Here is a 17,586-nt window from a genome sequence, read left to right on the forward strand (position 1 = left end):
ACATAAATATTATATATATGTAAGTATAATTTTTTAAGAGTAATAACTGAATGTGAGTAACTTGAATGTGGGCTAGGAAATAAGATGACTGATCAGGGACTGCTTTTGAACTATGATTTTTAGGAAGAAATAGGTAGTGGGAGAGAGAAAGCCATTATTCTATTATTACTATTTAATCAAGTGACCTATTATAAATTGTTCTTCTTTCCAGCAGCAACAAAACAGGTCTGGGTAGAATGAAGAAGGGTGGAGGCCAAGGAATGAGATGAGACAACTCACACTAGTAACTTCCTGACAACCTCCACCATGGTTGCTCAATGGAATTTAAAAAGGGGAAATATTTAACAAAGGTTAAATAAACCTTTACCTACCAACAAAATATAAATAAATGTGCTAGACAATTTCATATTGAGTTATTCTTTTAATATTCAAAAAAGTAAAGTATGTATTAGGTTGTCCAGAATAAAGTGAATAAGGAGAAGCTATATGTAGCAAAAAACCACCACAGACACTCAGAAGCACCCATTGTTAGTATTTCACCACATACATTTCAAAGGAAAGAGATAGTAAGATGAAAAGAAAGGCTAATAAATCCTGTCCTCTCTATTCCAGATCCCTAAAACTTCATCTGATTCAGGTAACTTGAATGTGGGCTGCATGGCACCACCTCATGTTGCTTCCTCAGTAAAGGAGCTGTGCTCTCATGGCACAGGCTATTTTCTTTTCAGTCCAGGTATATACCATGACCTTGATTCATCACAGGCTATTTTCTTTTCAGTCCAGGTATATACCATGACCTTGATTCATCCAGTGTCCCGAGTGATCTGCCTGTCCCTATTCTCTTTTGATGTCTTAATTATCTAGCCCACCAATCTTCGTGGATTTTCTATTTTTGCATTTGTGGAAGAATATGACTTTAACATTGAGCCATGCCAGGATTTCTTTTAAATGCCTACTTTTCAAAGACAGAAGTACAAATGTGTATTCCACTGGAGGATATGCCATAAACATAGCATATCTTGATCTCAGCAAAGCATCTGGCAAAATACATTATGATGAACTTCTGTATATAAGATGGCGAAATGTGAGCTATGTAAGAGAACTGGTAGGTAGACTCACAACAAAAAGTAACGATAATGGGTAGAAGTAAGTTTAGAGGTTATTTAAAGAACTATGTCCCCATAGCCCTTTGAAATTCAACATTTTAAATAATAATTTCAATGTAAACAAAAGATATTGAGTGTTTATCAAATCTGCAATTGACTCCAAATAAAAGGATTAATAAATACCAAAAATTATAAAATTAAATTTAGTATCATTTCTACAATCTAGAATGCTGTGCTGAAAGTAATATGAAAACACAAGCATGAATAACAATAACACCAAGATCTGCTTTGAGTTAAAAAGAATCTAACAAATACTTGACCTGTGTACAATTTGTACAAGAATCTAATAGCTTTTACTTAATCTACAAAGTCATTAAGAGACCAAAGGTAGTGATTTAGAAGTTTAGAAAGGCAACAGTCTTAGATTACAGTCTAGAAAATATACCATACACTGTATGGTTAAAGGAACTAAAGCTATACTTCTTGACCAAAGAAGTCTAAATAGGAACATCCCTGCTACCTTTATACCTAATAGGTTACTATACAGAATAAATTTTTTTCTTCTATGTTTCTATGCTTCTATATTTCTGCGGAAGTTAGTACCAGAACCAAATGGCAATAATAAAATAAATAAATAAATAAATAAATAAATAAAAGCTTAGCTCAATAGAAAAAGAACTCTACTTCTAAAGTTCTCCAATACTATTTTTAGGCAATGAACTCTGTATCTAGAATAATTTAAAACAGTCTGAATGACTGACTGATACACTAGAGAAAAAATTTCTATCTGTAAAACAGATAGGTCTGGATTAATTTTAAACTAAATTCTATGATTCTATTTCTTATCTATAACAGACATATATCCAAGACTTCAAATTTAAAAGTTATTATGTGCTACAGCTAATAACTTTTAAATCTCAATCTTTCTTTTATTCTTAGTTAATGACCACATATTGTCATAATACAATTTCCTAAAGCCGAATAACAGAATAATAAATTTATGCTATTATCCATTCCCTACCAAAACACTGAATTCAAGTATGACATGACCAGCGGTGTGCTGATAATGTTTAGCAACCAGTTTTCCAAATCTAGTTTGGAATAATGATTGATATTTTTGTTTATCTCAATGATGTAAACAATGTGAAGTAATAACTTTGCTTTTTTAAATCCTCACCAGAGGGCATACTTAGGAAGGAGAGAGAAACATCGATGGGAGAAACAACTATGTGAGAGAGAAACAACCATCCATTGCCTTCCATAACAGGGACTGAACCGCAATCCAGGTATATGCCCTGTTCGGGAATCAAACCTGCAACCTTTTGGTGCACAGGACAACGCTCAACAAACTGAGCCACTCTGACTCAGTTTTTGAATGGAAGGATGTATCTTCAAATTTTTGAGCTATGACAATGTAATAGGTAAAGACATGACACTTTAAATTTGCATTACTAGTATTTTGTCCATCACTTAAAGTCTAGACAATAAACAACAATAAAGCCCTGACTTAGGGCATTTGCCCAACTGCCATGTAGATATTCCTACTGTGGCTAATTTTAAGCTATCATTGTGGTAATGATACTAAACATGAAAATGGGAAAAGATATACAGTAGTACATCATGATACAGTATTTCAATCATAAAGTATAATAAACAAAAGTAAGTCAAGGTCATGGATATTAATATGTAGTAAGATAACTACAAAGTGATGAATTTTAAGTATTTATTACATTTTTATAAATGACATTTATCTATATATATAAAAAGCCAGCGACTGAAATGCTGTAACATCGGGTTGCTATGACGCCCACTGCAGCCAGCGAACCCCCACTGGGGTTGGGGGTGGGGCTGGCCGGCCAACCTCCTGTGGCCCCTCTCCCCCCGACCCCCCCAACTGCTTAACCCCCTTTCCCCGCCAGCCCTGCTCCCAATAGGCCTCTCCCTCAAGGGCGGGGTGGATGGCCACTCTCCCCCTGGCCGGCCCAGTGCCCTAACACCTCCCCTTACCCCAATAGAGGGCAGGGCCGGCTGGCCAACCTCCTACAACCCCTCCCCCTGCCTGGCCCCACCCCAGATCAGCCCCCACACTCCGATCAGGGACAGGGCCAGTGGCCAACTGCCCGTGGCCCCTCCCCCCACTGGCCCCGCCCCCGACTGAACCCCCCTACCAATCGGGGGCAGGAGTGGCCAGCCAACCACCCACAGCCCCTCTCCCGGCCCCCGGTCGCCCCACCCACACCATTCAGGGGCCAGGCCAGCTGGCCCACAGCCCCTCTCCTTGGCCGGCCCCACCCCTGATCAGCCCCCATGCCACCCCAATCAGCCCACGGCCCCTCCCCGCAGCCAGCTCTGCCCCCAATCGCCCCCCCCCCCCACTCCAATCAGGGGCAAGGCCAGTGGCTACCGCCCACGGCCCCTCCCCTGGCTGACCCCGCCCCCACCACACCAATCAGGGGTGGGGCCGACCGGCCCACTACCCACAGCCCCTCCCCACCCCCAACTGGCCTCCCCACCCCAATCAGGGGCAGAGCCCACCAGTCAATTGGCCATGGCCCCTCCCCCCTGATTGGGCCCCAACTGGGGCCGGGCCAGCCGGATCCGGATCCTACTCGTGCACTAGGCCTCTAGTTTAATAATATTAAGCTATACAATTTAAATTTTAATAATAGCCATGTTTAACAATCAGTTTGCAAAATTCCTAAAATTTTAACAATCATCTCTCAGTCTAGTAGGAGATGCTCCAATACACCATTGGTTGTGACAATCCTTTCATAATTCAGACACACAAAAAAGGAGCATCCCCATCTTGTGGACTTTCAAGATAATGCCAATTCAATTTAAAGCCTTGTGTTGTTATAAATTTCTTTTGTAAATGTAGGCATGAAAAGCCTTTAACATTGGGATAAAAGCTGGCTGTATTATGCAAGTTTTAAAATGTATCTTGGATTAAAATTTTCCCACCTAAGTATTTACTAAAAGCACTTGATCTTTTCTTTCTATCTTTTAAAAAATCACGTATTTTTAATGATTTCAGAGAGGAAAGGAGAGGGAGAGAGAGATAGAAACACCAATGATGAGAGAGAATCGTTGATTGGCTGCCTCTCACACTGGGGATCAAGCCCACAAGCCGGGCATATGCCCTGACCGGAATTGAACCCTGACCTCCTAGGTTCATAGGTCGACACTCAACCACTGAACAACACCAGCCGGGCTCTTTCTCTCTTTTAAAAAACAGTTTTAACTTTTTCACAATGTTCTAAGTGGTTTTATCAGTTCCATTTGCTTCTTATCTGTAGGGGAGAATCAATTATTTAGGTTGTATTTTACAGCTAATTTATCCTGGATTAGTCATCAGCATGTAGTTCTTTTCAAAATTACATTTTCTAAAGGGGATAAAAATTCAGATTCCTTTACAATAGTGGGCAGTTAATTGCTAATATACGCCTTAAAATATTTTAGGCCAAATCATTTTTTCTAACTATACTTCTGAACACTGAAATCATATATGAGCTCCTGTCCAATTGTTTCTACAGTTTCAAATTCTCCTAGAGAGAAGTATCAGTAACTTCCTTTAAATATATTTCTGACCCATCTTCCTGAGTAAGTGAAAAAGTCAAATCAGCCTTTTACATTTCCATAACAGAATGTCAACACTGTCCACATTTGGTATCTAAAACATATAGATCCCTCTTCAATCAACAATAGGGAATACTGACACTTAAGGCACTCAATGGATAATTCAACCATGAATTGATTTGATCCAGTACTTAACAAAGTTCACTTGAGACATCTGATATTTGAAACTGCTGAATGGGCATGTTAACTATTCATTCTTCCAGAACAAATTCTCTAAGCTCTATTACTTGTTACCTCATTAGAATGCATCATAACTAAACCATATATTTGTCTTAACTCTTTATTTGGAAATAATTTCTAATTTATAGATAAATTACAAAAGTAAAAATGCCATAATGAGCACCTGTACACCTTTACCCATATTTATCTACCTTTTACATTTTATACCCCACATGTTTTACCATTTTTGCAATCGTGCATGTTCCTTCCCCTTTTCTTGTCTCTCTTTTCCTCCCTCCCTCAACTCCTCCCTACACACACACACACACACACACACACACACACACTTCTCTTCCTGAAACTTTTGAGGACAAATTACAGACATCATGGCCCTCTACCCCTAAATATTTCACAGTGTATTTCCTATAAATAGGCGTATTCTTACATAATTACACATTATAAATGTGAGCAAATCTAACATTGATACCTTTATCATATCTAACGTAAGTATTCCAATTTTGTCAGTTGACTCTGTCATTTCCTTTATAGCATATTTCCCTCTCCAATACAAGACCCAGTATAGAATCAGGCAATACTTTTAGTTACCATGTCTGTTTAGCCTCCTACATGTTATAAAGTTTCCATAGCTCTTCATTGTCTTTTATTATGACACTAGAGGCCCCATGCACAAAAATTTGTGCACTCGGGGGGCTCCTCAGCCCGGCCTGTGCCCTCTTGCAGTCTGGGACCCCTCAGGGGATGTCCACCTGCTGGCTTAGGCCTACTCCCCGGGGGATCGGGCCTAAGCTGGCAGTCAGACATCCCTCTGGCAGCCCAGGAGCCCTCGGGGGATGTCTACTCGCCAGCGGGGAGCAGGCCTAAGCTGCAGTCAGACATCCTTAGCGCTGCTGAGGAGGTGGGAGAGGCTCCCGCCACCACCGCTGTGCTGGCAGCCGTCAGCCTGGCTTGTGGCTGAGCAGAGCTCCCCCTGTGGGAGTGCACTGACCACCAGGGGGGCAGCTCCTGCATTGAGCGCCTGCCCCCTGGAGGTCAGTGTGTGTCATAGTGACCAGTCATTCTGCTGTTAGGGTCAATTTGCATATTACCCTTTTATTATATAGGACTGACATTTTATAAGACTAGCTCCCCCTAGCCCCCTTTTTAAAATTAAACATCCCTCATTTAATGTCTGCCTGCCATTTCCTAATGATTAGATTGAGGTTATACATTCTTAGCCACAATAGTACATAGGTGATCGTGTGTCCTTCTCAAGGCATCACATCTGGAGGCACATGATTTCCATTTCTCCTTCAGTGATGATATTAACTTAGATCACCTGGTTAAGGTACTGTCCAATTTCTCTACTATATAATTACTGTGTATTTTCTCCCTTGCAATTAATAAGCAGTCTGCGGGGTAACACTTAAAAAGCATGTAAATATCCTGCTCATCAAAATTTCCCTAGATTTTACATACACTAATGATTTTAATCTGATCCAAAATTTACTATGATGGTTGCAAAATGATGATTTTGCAACTCTACAAGTCCCTTCACATTTACTAGTCAACACTTGGCATTTTTTCAGAAAGCAAAAGTAAACCGTATATCTTACCTCACCTCAGAAACTAAGATCCCCTGAGTTAAGACTCCATGTTAAAATCTTAGCTTTCATAATTGGTTAATATACCTGAAGAATATTTTCTAACTTTTGCAAATGGACGATGAAAGTAATTATCACCTTATCCAATGTCCCACTGTAAAAAGAAGGGAAAAAGCATGCATGTCTCTCAAAAGTCATATGCCCTTTAACAGAGCATAACGTGTCTCTTTCTGCTCTTTTCCAGAAAACACAAAATTTAAGTTTGGAGTTCAAACACAATGATTAATCCATCCCAGATGGCTGGTAATATTTATTTCTCTGTCCCTTTTTAAAGCCATCTCAAATTCCTTTGGGAAGGAGGCAAGGCACAATCAATTCATACATGTTAATAAACATGTATGTGAGGGCATGAGAGGAAAAAATTTTGTGGAAATCTACTTCCAACTTACATTTGTTTGAACTAATATTCTATAGAATAATACAATGTTTCAAAAGAGGTATACAGAGTTCTGACACTGACATCCCCTTCAAATGACTTGCAAAATTATGCAACAGAAAGATATTTATGTAAAGTATATAGTAAAATGTCAACGCAAACATCATGAATGCAAGGTTCAACAGTTAGATTTTCAATTCAAGATGACAGATGAAGCACACATATATACCTTCCCCCACTAAAAATTGATCCACATTTATATGGGAATTCATTTTATAATAAATGTGGAACTTCAAATCAATGGAAAAATATGGAATATCCAATGTCAGGAAACTGCCTGGCTTGCTTACCAATACTTTACTGAGGATTTTGCTTGTATATTCATGTAAAATCAGTCTATCATTTTCCTTCCTAGTACTGGGAATTACATGACTGGGTTATCAAGGTTACTATAAGACACATTATATAAGTCAAGAATTTATGTATAAGGCTAGGCTTCTCCTTAAATGTTTGGTATAAGTCATCTGTAGCACTGCCTGGGAATAGTAATTTTTGTTGAAAATGTTTAATAATAATTTACTTTCTTTAATGTTAAGGTCCATTGAAATTTCTTCTTCTTGAGTCAGTTTCACAAATTGCTCTAGAAAATGTCTTTGATGTAAGTTTTCAAATATATTGATATAGAAGCTGATCACAGTACTTTCTTAGCATTCTAATATGAGTACTTGTCTAAATATCTAAAGTTAATCATTATTAGTATCTGTCTCCTAGACAACTGTACAATGCTTTTACTTCACAATACCTTCCATATGTACTCTTAGTTTTCATCCTAAAATATCTTTACACTGCTCCCATCTTTTAATACATTTTTTTCTATTGTTACTGTTAAAAAATCTGTTTTTGTCAGTTTGTCATTGCTTTTTGTAGATATCTCTCATTCTTCTCTGATGAATCTCAAGATATTATCTTATGAATTTGGTGTTCTTAAATGTCTACTATGTGTTTAAGTATGTGTTTAGTATTATTAGTTTTCTACTAGAGCAACACTATTTGAATATTTTTGCTATTAGTTTTTTACCAGTTCTAGTCATTCAGGGTTATATCTTTAAATTCATCTTCAATATCACCAATTTTCTTTTCATATTTGTCTATTCTGCATTTTGTCCTATCCAATCAGTTTTTAAATTTTAATGACTAAGGTCCTATTTGTCCCCTCCACCGCCCCTGATCACTTTGGCCTTATTAATTTTATAATTAGATTTCATTTTTGTTATAACACTAAGTATTTACTATTTAATAGTTTTACTTTTTGGATTTCTTGAAAATTTAATTCTACTGCCTCTTGTATAGCTGACTTTTGCTTAAGGCAATGTCAATTTTTTTTTTTTTAATAATTTTGAGTAGTGTGCTCCACATCAGTGGGACTTTAGCAATATCAGTGGGAATTCCATACAGTCAGACTATAAACTTTCCTCTATGTAGTGGCTCTGCATTAATGTTAATTTTTAACTCTGAGGTATTCTGGACCATGCAATAAGTATAAAATATGAAACAAACTCACATGCGAGTAAAACAATAGCTACAAAATCTCAGGAAACTTTCCCCTTCACTCAGAACCCAGATAAAAACAGACAAGTTTCCTTATTTTTCTCTGTAACTGAGTAATTTTTTTTCTAGTCTACCCTTAGATTGAGAGTACAATGCTTTGAGATTTAAGGTAACCTCAGTTTCCAACTCATCTGTCCCAGGCCCAATGCCTCTAGTCCTATTTCACGCATGGTTATTAAATCTAAGCCTATTATCAAGAACAGCAACCTTAGTAAAATAAAAAATAAACAAAAACTGTAAACAATCGTCCTGGCTGGTGTGGCTCAGTTGGTTGAGTGTCCTCCAGTGCACCAAAAGATTGCCAGTTCAATTCCCAGTCAGGGCACATGTCCGTGTTGTAGCTTCCATCCCCAGTTGGGGGGAGCGGGGGCGTGTAGGAGGCAGCTTATCCTCACATCACTGTTTCTTTCTTAAAAACTGTAAACAATCTAAACAGGAGTAATTTTCTAAAGTTATGGATCATCCATACATTGGGTGGATATCCAAAACATAATGCTAAGTGAAAAGAATTTACAATCCAATCCATTTTTTTGCACAAAAGTATGCGTATGATCCTCACTGATGTGGCTCAGTTAGTTGGTGCATCATCCATATACTAAAGGTGGAGGGCTCAATTCCTGGTCAAGGCACATACACCCAGGGTGCGGGTTCAATCCTTGGTTGGGACATGTGTTATAGGCAATTAACCCATGTTTCTCTCTCACATCTATATTTCTTTCACTAAAAACCAATAAAATAGAAATGTATGTGCATGTACATGAGTATGCAGTCAAATAAGGACTGTAGTTCAGGGGTTAGAATCCCAGCCCCTTGACTAGCTCTGACTTCAAATAACTTTATTGTGGCAAAATTTATTGCTCTAAGCCTTAGTTTATTCAAAGCAAAAGATGAGGACAGTAAATTTATTTCATAGGCACACTAAATAAATAAAATAAAATAATGCATGAATAGAAATTTTCCAGTCATTGTAAAAGTGTCAATAAATAAAGGCTGGCTATTATTTAAATAGGCAGTTGAGTTCCTTAAGTTACAAGTTAGCACAGGGAATCAAAAGCCCTTATAATATAGTACTATTCAAAATGTGCCATGATTGCCTACAGAATCCATTTCTACTTGACACTAACATCTACTTCAACTAAGTATCCAGCTTTGCCCATCAATCTCTAACAGTCTAATGTTATATCCAATAATTATATCCAATAATACAAAGTAAACACAATGCAATTCAATTCTGAAGTGAAAATACAAAACTTGAAAAGAATGCAGGATTTCATGAAATCTATGAAAATACTATTGAAGAAAGTGTTCATCTCATAGCAAAACCCTTGGGGAATCAAGATCTGGCAGAATCAAACCAGTGAACAACTGAAGAAGAGAAAACCCAAGAAGGATGATGACAGAATAGGAATGAAGGAATAAAATGCCAAAAATTAAGAAAAATCTCTTGAGAAACCAGGAACATTCTCAATAGTTTTGGTAAAATTGATGCACTAGGCTAGTCTACCAGTATATGATAAATCCTAAAAGAAAAAAAAAAATCTAACAAAGTGTGAAGGATGCTACCAGACTGTCACATAATTTTAGTGGAATAATTATACCAAGAAGGTGCATCATTCTTTGTTAATTCTAAGAATTAGCACAGCTGTAATTACAACGTAAATTTTTCATGAATAACTATAAAACTTTAGTCTTCATTTTAAATAGGTCCACTCTAATAAGTATTTTCAAAGTACTAATTTTCTCACTTAACAAGAATTTCTCATAAATGTATATTCCTAAGGGAAGAAATGCTATTATCTAAACTCTTAATAGTAGTTACATCTGAGGGAGCAAAAAAATGAGGGAAAAGAATTACTAATTTTTATAGCTATATCTCACTATTGTTTGAATTTCTTAACATAAGTGTAGTATTTTTGTAATTAAATTAAAAAATCATTAAAATTTAAAGACCTGCTATTATTTTAGATTAAGAGCCATTACTATAAATTGGTGTTGGAGAAAGCAAAGGCAATGAAATTGATGAACAGATCTTTACTGGACAAAATTACTATAAACAGGAAAATGATAAATGAAGAAAAGAGCGATGTCTTTAATATACTTGACTGGACAATAAAACAAACAGTACATAAATCACTTGATGTTGGAGAGACACCTTTAAATGTTGCAGAATGCCGAAGCAATCTCTACTTTTTGGTCAAGAATGATCTAGAACTACATTGTCCAATAAACTAGCCACTAGCCACACACAGCAACTGAGCACCTGAAAAATGGCTGTCTAAATTGAGATGTGCTGTGCATGTAAAATACCCCTAGATTTCAAAGATTTGGTATATCCCCCAAAAAAGTAAAATGCCCCATTAATATTTTTTATATTACCTATATGTTGAAATTGTACTATTTTTATATAATGGGTTACATGAAACATATTAAAATTAATGTCATCTGTTTATTTTTATATGGCTACTAGAGAAATTAAAATTACATATGTGGCCTACATATGTGGTTCGTGTTATATCTCTAATGAAATAGTGCTGGTCTAAGGTCTTGCCATATCCTTAATGCCACAAGAATAAACAGTCTATTTTTTCTCTTGTGTCTTGCCTGTTTCAGATTTTTCCACTTTTATCAGATTTTTCCACTTTTAGCACAAGGGAATATGCCAAAGCAAGAAATCAACTAAAACATGAAGGTATAGATAAGCTTATCTCTGCACAAACATTTTAATGTTCCATATATTCAAAATGATAAAAAAATAAAGCACCAAAAGAAGTCTGCTTATGTTTCATAAATCAGAAAACAAGACATGTTAGACAACATTCCTATGTGGTAAAAGTTACCCTCAACAAATTTAGAACCATTTCTTCTAACTTAACTTTTTTTCCTGAAAAGAGGGCTTTTTATATATGTTTAAAACTGTAGAGGGCCCCAGATTCAGATTTATTTCTATGCATATTAATAAAACTACTCCCTTTGTTTTACTATACTATCATAAGAATTCTTATTCTCATTAGTCTATTTACAAACTAGCAAAACCAAGAGATGCCAACATCCTTCAACAGTTCAGCAGCCTAAATGTCCAACTATAAAAATATATGAAAAGTAAATTTAACATGTTTATAATTATCTGTAATATACAAAATATATTACATTACACAAGTAAACCAATAGATTTCTAAGCACTAAAAGCTGATTACATACTTTTAAATTCTAGCCATCCCCTCAGGAAGACTCACTGTTCTTTTTTCCTTAATTTCATAGTTTGGTGAATGGTATCGCTAACAGTTATTCAAGCCAGAAACCTGGAAGTCATTATCCCTGACATTTCAATCAATTACCAAGCCTTGTTCATTCTACTTCTACACTGCTTCCAGTGATTTTCTAAAATACAAATCAGATTTGCTCACTTCCTAGCTCAAAATTCTTCAGTGGCTCTTTATCATGTACAAACTTTAAAGTATCTTGTATAGCATATTTGACCCCATATGACCTAGCTCCACTGCCATCCCTAGAACTGCCTATCTGCCCAGCCACTCCTAATTTCAGATTTTATATTTCATCAATTCCAACTCCTGGCAGTATAAAAAAACATGCCCAGCTGCCTTCTTACACCTCTGTGGTTGAAGGCAAACAATTTCTCAGTCGGATATCTGCCTGACAGTCTCTACCTGTTCTTCAATTCTCACCTTAAAGGTTACTTCCTCTATAACTTTGTAACTGAAGCCCCAATATATTATGGTCCTAAGTACCCACTATATACCTTTACATAACTTGTATACCTTTTTTAAAGCAATTATCATATTGCTTTGCAGTTATGTGTTTGCATGTCCAGCTCCCTTCTAAACAGTAAGTTCTTCAATGTAGGGTTACTTTTTGTCATTGTATTTACAATGCCATAGCACTGAATTTGGTACTAAATAAATGTTAAATCATGGCAACTTAGACTTCACAATAAATGATACACCCCAACCTCTAAGATTTGGGACCCCATTCATTGATTCATTCCACAAGCATTTATTGGATATCTATTATGTGCCAAGTGCTATCCAGGCATTGTGAACACAGCAATGAACAAAACAGTCTCTGGCCTCAAGGAGCTTACATTGTAATGGCGGAGACAAAAAATAAACAAACATATAATGCCTGATAATGATAAAGGCAATGGAGTAAAATGAAGCAGGGAAAGAGATCAAAGTGATGGGGTGTATGGCTATTTTAGAAGACCATATGATAAAGTGGAAAAGAGCACTATGAGTTAATACCTGAGCTGATACTTGTACTGAGTCAGTGAGTCACACAAATTATCTAGGGAAAAGAGAATTATAGGAAAAAATAAGAGCAAGTGCAAAATTCTGAGGCAGGACAAGCTTGAAGTGTCTACTAAATAACAGGAAAACAGGTGTGGTAACAGCAGAGAAAGGGACACAGAGGTCAGTAGGATAACTAAGGGCCAGAACAAGTAGAGCTCAAAGGCCAAGGCAAGAGCTTTTATTGTGAATGTGCTGAGAAATCCCTGAAAGGTTTCAGCAAGAGAATGACATTATCTGACTAACCTTTGCTGAAGATCATTCTAGCAAAAATGTGAGACACTGACTATAAGAGGTAAGAGTAGAAGGAGGAAAATCTATAAAGAAGTCTAAAAACTAACAGACACACAGCATGTCTAGGGTAGTAACAAAGGAGGTAACAAGTAGTGGTTGGATTAATGATATATTCTGAAAGCAAAGGTAACAAAACCTTAGTGTACTGACTGTATGGGATGTGAAGAAGGAAAGAGACATGTCACTCAGAGTCTTGGTCTGATCAACCAGTTACATTTACCAAGATGGGGAAGACTAGGGCAGGGAATGGGAAAACAGCAATCAAAAATTGTGATTTGAACATTTTTAATTTGAATGCCTGCTGGACATCCTGTACAGTTAAGTAACAATTGGATATACAAATTTAAAGCGCAGTGGCGGTGCAAAAATTGGAAATAAATATTCAAGCCAAGGAACAGGACCATCCAGGGAGTAACAAAGATAGAGGGCCAAGAGGATTGAGCCATGGTGGTTAAACTAAATCTAAAAGGTCACAAAGAAGAAATGTGGCCTGCAAAGGAGATTAAGGAAGAAAACAGAGGTAGCATCCCAGAAGCCAAGTGTAGAAAATATTTTTGAAAGACAAGAGTAATCATTTGCTTTAAATGTTAAAAGAAAGAACTGAGAATATTTTTACTAAATTTGATAGGATAGAGGTTGTTGGTGACATTGGAATGGCTTCAGTGGGTTGGGGAGACAAATTCCTCACTGGAATGGGTGAGACAGCAATTGAGGTAAGGAAGAATGATATAATAGGGAGGGAGAAACTGATGATGCAAGCAGAGGATAGGGAGGTTAACTATAATAAAGGCATATTTACTATTGTTTTCAAATACTGGAACAAAAATTAGCAACTATAAGATTAGAAATTCTACCAATTCCTGCTTTGTTATATTTTATTAGAAATGCAAGGGGAGTACTAAGTAGAGTATGATATTCTGAATTCTCCTCAGGGCAGTTAAGGCATGTGAGACTCAGGATTTACACATATATCAAGCTCACATATGCAACATCTTTCTTAAGAGTTATTTTTGCCTTAGTGAAGCTTAGGATTCATTAAAGCCTGTACAAAATCAGTTCTTCAGTCATTTGAATCCAATCAGTCTAAGGAACAAAAATTCTGCTTCTTTAGTAATGCTAGCCTATATCTTTGTGGAGGACTGGGCAATCTTGTAAATGTAGCAGTTAAATATACTTTAAACTTTTATAAAGTGCTCAGTATTCTGATGACAAAATAGATTACAAAGTTCTTTATCTTGGGTCACTATGGGCTACTACCTGTGGGAGTCTCCAAAAAAAGAGATTTCTTTAAACACGTTACCATTTTTAAAGATAATGGATGACTCAAAGGTCTATAATAGAGGAAATCTAGTTTTAAGAAAAAACTTAATAAAGTGCAAAACCCAAAAAAAGATTTTTGTATTTTCCCTAACACAAAAGCATTATACAATAAACCTTTTAATTAAATCTGTATTCTCATCTCACAGAGATAATCATTATTTACATTTTGCTGCATCTGCAGCTAGACCAGCGGTTCTCAACCTGTGGGTCGCGACCCCTTTGGGGGTCGAATGACCCTTTCACAGGGGTCGCCTAAGACCATCCTGCATATCAGATATTTACATTACAATTCATAACAGTAGCAACATTACAGTTATGAAGTAGCAATGAAAATAATTTTATGGGGAGTCGACCAAGATGGCGGCGTAGGTAAACACCGGAGACCGCTGCCGCAAACAACCATTTCAAAAATACAACTAAAAGACTGAACGGACATCACCCAGAACCACAGGAAGGCTGGCTGAAGAGAGACTCTACAACTAGAAGGAAAGAGAACAGCAAATCGAGGCTCAGAGGCGGCGCAGTGTGGAAAATACAAAGGTACCGAGGTGCGCGCGAAAGCGGGCTGGTGGCTGAGGGCACGGTTGTCGTTTTCTGTCGGGAGTGAGTCTCAGACTCTGGGCTCCAGATCCGGGCGAGTATCTAGGGACCCAGACTCAAACGGGAGAAGCGGGATTACCCGGCATCAGTTGGAACCTGAGGGCAGCTTTCTCTCCGAGGTTTGCAGCGGCTGCCGGGGTTCTGAGAAGCAGAGCCTCTGGGAACGGGACTGAGCGTGGCCATAACTGCTCCCTCCGCCCGCCCTGTTGATCCCGCCCCGCCCAAAGCCTGCGCACAGCCATTTGCCGATCGCCTCAGGCAAAGGCTGGATTAGCGCCTCCCCAGAAGACAGACTTTTCCGCACAGCTGATTCCTATAGCCAGTCGGCCTGAGGGTCAAATCCCTCTAGTGTTAACTACAACAATTAAGGCTTGGCTAGAACAAGACTGCGCACAGAGACCACAAGGGGGTGCACCAAGAAAGCATAAAAGATGCGGAGACAAAAAAACATGACAGAAATGGAGGATATGGAGCTAAGAATCGCAATTTTGAGGGCTTGCCATAAATTTGTGCAGAACCTCACGAAAACTAATGAGACCCTCGATGCTACGATAAAGAAATTAGAAAGTAAGCATACACGGACTGAAATAAAGAATATTATACCCAATAGCAGACCAGAGGAGTACAATAATCAAACCAAAGATTCGACAAAAAACACCCAATTGGAAAAGCAAAATGAAAAAAGAATCCGAAAGTGTGAAGATAGTGTAAGGAGCCTCTGGGACAGCTTTAAGCGGTCTAATATCAGAGTCATTGGAGTGCCAGAAGATGAGAGACAGCAAGATATTGAAAACCTATTTCAAGAAATAATGGCAGAAAACTTCCCCCACCTGGTGAAAGAAATGGACTTACAGGTCCAAGAAGCGAAGAGAACCCCAAACAAAAGGAATCCAAAGAGGACCACACCAAGACACATCATCATTAAAATGCCAAGAGCAAAAGACAAAGAGAAAATCTTAAAAGCAGCAAGAGAAAGAGGCTCAATTACCTACAAGGGAATACCCATACGACTGTCAGCTGATTTCTCAACAGAAACTTTGCAGGCCAGAAGGGAATGGCAAGAAATTTTCAAAGTGCTGAATACCAAGAACCTACAACCAAGATTACTTTATCCAGCAAAGCTATCATTCAGAATTGAAGGTCAGATAAAGAGCTTCACAGATAAGGAAAAGCTAAAGGAGTTCATCACCGCCAAACCAGTATTATATGAAATGCTGAAAGGTATCCTTTAAGAAGAGGAAGAAGAAGAAAAAGGTAAAGATACAAATTATGAACAACAAACATGCATCTATCAACAAATGAATCTAAGAATCAAGTGAATAAATAACCTGATGTACAGAATGAACTGGTGATTATAATAGAATCAGGGACATAGAAAGGGAATAGACTGACTATTCTTGGGGGAAAAAGGGGTGTGGGAGATGCGGGAAGTGACTGGACAAAAATCATGCACCTATGGATGAACACAGTGGGTGGGGAGTGAGGGTGGAGGGTGGGGTGGGAGCTGGAAGGAGGGGAGTTATGGGGGGAAAAAAGAGGAACAAATGTAATAATCTGAACAATAAAGATTTAATTAAAAAAAAAAAAAAAAAAAAAGAAAATAATTTTATGGTTGGGTCACAACATGAGGAACTGTATTTAAAGGGCCAGAAGGTTGAGAACCACTGATCTAGACCTTTCTATATTTTTTAAAAAGCTTGTGTATGAGATGTATCTCTATGAGCACAGAATCCTGTATAGAAAGACTTTCCAGCCAATATTTTGTCAAAATTTTTTGCACTCCAGTTAAAAACATTTCACATCATGACACAGTACATTCAGATTCATACCCATGTGACTGAAAAAAGTTCCATAAAATACTATTTATGCTGCTCTTTTTTAAAAAAATCTACTCTAGTTCATTTTTAATTTAAAAATGTTTAGCCCTAACCGGTTTGGCTCAGTGGATAGAGCACTGGCCTGCGGACTGAAGGGTCCCAGGTTCGATTCCGGTCAAGGGCAAGTACCTTGGTTGTGGGCACATCCCCAGTAGGAGGTGTGCAGGAGGCAGCTGATCGATGTTTCTCTCTCATGGATGTTTTTAACTCTCTCTCTCCCTTCCTCTCTGTAAAAAATCAATAAAATATATTTTTTAAAAAATTTTTTAGATTCTTATAGTTTAAATTAATTTATTCAGTAAGTTGTTTCACTTGATTGTTTAAAAAACATACTAAAACAGCATATTTCAACATCAGAAACTTTCACAGCAGGGATTAAAAAATGCTCTATTTTAAATGACTTGGAATTTTGGTTATAGAGCAAAGTAAAAGAGAAATTTTAAAAAATCAAAAGTTAAACCACCTAACCAAGAGTCTTTAACAAAATAATAAAATTAAAAATACACTAAATTTCCACACTTCTAAGGTCCTCCACTCCCAATGTCAAGCGCATTCTGCAATTAACCACGAAATGTCTTTCCTCCGCAAAAGAGCATAACTTAACATATACTTGATCCAGCACATCACAGAGGTACTTGTGTATAA

The 17,586-nt window shown here is 37.4% G+C and overlaps 1 protein-coding gene across 4 annotated transcripts in view; it reads right to left on the reverse strand.

Moving 5' to 3' along the window:
- R3HCC1L (R3H domain and coiled-coil containing 1 like) overlaps window positions 1-17,586 on the reverse strand; it is a 70,515-nt gene that overhangs the window by 25,007 nt on the left and 27,922 nt on the right. The gene's annotated exons all lie outside the window — the stretch shown is intronic.

This window comes from Myotis yumanensis, unplaced genomic scaffold, assembly GCF_028538775.1.
Source record: "Myotis yumanensis isolate MYYU_CA2020_CCGP unplaced genomic scaffold, mMyoYum1.0.hap1 SCAF_13, whole genome shotgun sequence".
Lineage (NCBI taxonomy): Eukaryota > Metazoa > Chordata > Mammalia > Chiroptera > Vespertilionidae > Myotis > Myotis yumanensis.